This window comes from Nuphar pumila, chromosome 7 (assembly GCF_984573655.1).
Source record: "Nuphar pumila chromosome 7, dmNupPumi1.hap1.1, whole genome shotgun sequence".
Taxonomy (NCBI): domain Eukaryota; kingdom Viridiplantae; phylum Streptophyta; class Magnoliopsida; order Nymphaeales; family Nymphaeaceae; genus Nuphar; species Nuphar pumila.
The window spans coordinates 103,476,630-103,479,614 of record NC_143255.1 but is presented as its reverse complement, the minus strand read 5'-3'; the positions used below and the strand labels follow the sequence as shown (position 1 = coordinate 103,479,614).

Here is a 2,985-nt window from a genome sequence, read left to right as displayed (position 1 = left end):
CTTTCAACAGTAGAGAGAGACCACATGAACGGACTTAGCACAGGCTTCAGTATAACGTTTCTTGGAGAATCTGGAAAAGGGAAAAGCAGAAGGGCTTCCCAGTATAACTCACACACTAATGCTTCTCTCTCTCTCTCTCTCTCTCTCTCTCTCTCTCTCTCTCTCTCTCTCTCTCTCTCTCTCTCTCTCTCTCTCTCTCTCTCTCTCTATGGCTCCCATTGGGTTCCCTCCTGGCTTTAGGTTCCATCCTACAGACGAGGAGCTCGTGAATTACTATCTCAAGGGGAAAATCCACGGCCTCAAAATCGATCTTGACATCATTCCTGAAGTTGATCTCTACAAATGCGAGCCTTGGGAGCTAGCAGGTCTCTCTCTTTCTTCTCTACTATCAAAACCCTTCCAACCAAGATCCTGAATTCAATAATCTTGGTCAAACAAGGACCATGGTGGAGCCACTTCTTGGCATGATTGCTAGCTTTGAGTTGGTCCATTCACCTGGACGAGCCCAATGAGCTACTTGACTCACCTGCTCGACCCCAATGAGGTCAATACATGAGCTGGTGGCCCAGATCTGCATCATTTTCATAAGGACCATGATACCAAAAAACCCATGACATTGAAATGCCATATTATTTATTTTCCCTCGAAAAAGAAAAAAGAAAGAAAAGGCCATATTATTGGAACCTTACTTTTCTACGTATGCGATTAGTGTATACTAACATTGAAATGAAAGCGCAGAGAAATCGTTCCTGCCGAGTAAGGACCCGGAATGGTACTTCTTCGGGCCGAGGGACCGGAAATATCCCAATGGATTCAGAACGAACCGGGCAACGAGAGCCGGGTATTGGAAATCCACGGGTAAGGACCGGCGGATCCGGTACCAGAACCGGGAGATCGGGATGAAGAAGACGCTCGTCTACTACAAGGGGCGGGCCCCACAGGGTGTCCGTACGGACTGGGTCATGCACGAGTACCGTCTCGATGAGACGGAGTGCGAGGACACGCCCGGGATCCAGGTCTCTCCCCCCCTCCCCGTTCCCTCATCTTTGTTCATTTTGTTTGGTATTTCCAAAACACTATTTTTATCGCGATATTAACACGATAAATACATTTTTGTGGTACTGAACAATTTTTTATTAACACATATGTATATCTTTTATGTATTTTTTATATATAGCAATACTTCCATGAGAATTTTTAGCAAATATCATAATTTATTTCCGACAAAAGGATAGTGATATTGTTGGACTTCAATTAGTTTCTGTGATTATATATGCCCAGGTGAGCCATGAACATGAACAAGTTGTAAGAGAAATGTTTTATTACTTTCGGTAATATTTGGTATTAGTCAAGGATCATGAACTAAAGGTAACCAAGTTCATGAATTTCAACATTCTGGCCATTGATATTTGGTAGTAATGCAGAAAGTTCATGAACTTGGTCATGTTTGACATGGTACTCGACAATGATGGCCGGGGCCCTGGGGGACCACGAAACGGGTCTGATATCCAAACCATTCACAGGAATCCACCTAGATGACATTTAGCTGGATTCAGGTCATTTCGGGCCAATACAATGGGACCCGATCGACCCAACTGTTTAAAAGATGCATTCTTGGTTTACACATAAAATACTCAGGCTAGCATCGGGTTAGGTGGAATATCTGACAAAATGATATTTAGATCAGCATTTTTCATTCCCATACCTGAATATTTGAGTTCAGGTTGGGTCAGGTATCCAACACAGACCCGACCATTAACAGCCCTACTTGCAAGCATGGTTTCAATCCTTTATCCTCCGTATGCGAGCTTGTATCAGATGCAATGTGATTGCACAAAAAATTGTACTTCTCTGCCTCCTTGAATGACACCTGTCCAATTCAACCCGAATACTCTCAACTTTTGTGGGGCCCACATTGAGACCAGACAGGTGTTATTCAAGGAATTTGAGCAGTCTTTTTTTTTGTGCAATCCTATTTTTTTCACCCGTGCAGTCGTACCCTTTGATGAAGCAAGCACCTCTCTAACTAGAAAGGATCACGTAAAACGTTTTATGTAAGACATCAATGAAAAAGTGACATCTGTCTTAGACGGTTGGACCCACTAGCTGCTTTTCGATTTAGTATTATTATAATAAGCTTTTGTAGGCATGTTATTATAATAGCCTTGTAAAACGGCATTTTTTCCTGATCTGCTCTCCTTGTTCACATACAGTATCTACAATTGGATTTATTTGCAGTAAGATTGAAACGTTTAGCTGATTAAAAACCTGGCAAAGATAAGATAAGATCTCGTCGGTTTGATGCTGGAGAAAAACTAATTAACGGTGGTGATGATCTTACTGTTCTATTTTGAAGGACTCTTACGCATTGTGTAGAGTATTCAAGAAGAATGCAGCATGCATGGACATGGAAGATCAAGGGCAATGCAGCATACAATATTTGTTGGACATCCCTCAAGATCAAGGCATCGTAATTACAACAGAGAATGAGACCATGTCGCCTGAGATTCCAGAAGCATCATCATGCGTTGATGCGGATGAAGATGATGATGCCTGGATGGAGTTCATCGTGGACGATGCATGGTGTTCTTCTTGTGTAAAGACAAGCGGGCTTGATGCTTAAGACAGACAGACAGTCTACTTAAAGAGGAGTCTCATGGTTTATATACATGTAAACGAAGGCATTCATGTTTTATGTGCTTTGTTTTTCAAGGGTGACCCATTTTTTTGGATGTCATTGTGTATTATGGCATATTTTTAAGTATTTTGTGAGTGCATTTATCTGCCTCTTCCCTTGTAATTATGCTACTATCTCTATTACATATATACAAACAGGGGAAAACAATCTCTCTCTCTCTGTACCCAGTCCAGTTAACATTCAAAACCTGGTGCATAAAATCTTGGTAGATGTTTATGCGATCTTGCGTATGCATCTTAGTGATCTTCCACTCTCTCCTGCTGATGCTACCTATCCTTTGTCGCAAT

The 2,985-nt window shown here is 41.9% G+C and overlaps 1 pseudogene; it reads left to right on the top strand.

Moving 5' to 3' along the window:
- The first annotated feature begins 208 nt into the window (after positions 1-208).
- LOC149832709 (NAC domain-containing protein 54 pseudogene) lies at positions 209-2,623 on the top strand (annotated as a pseudogene).
- The last annotated feature ends 362 nt before the right edge of the window (positions 2,624-2,985 follow it).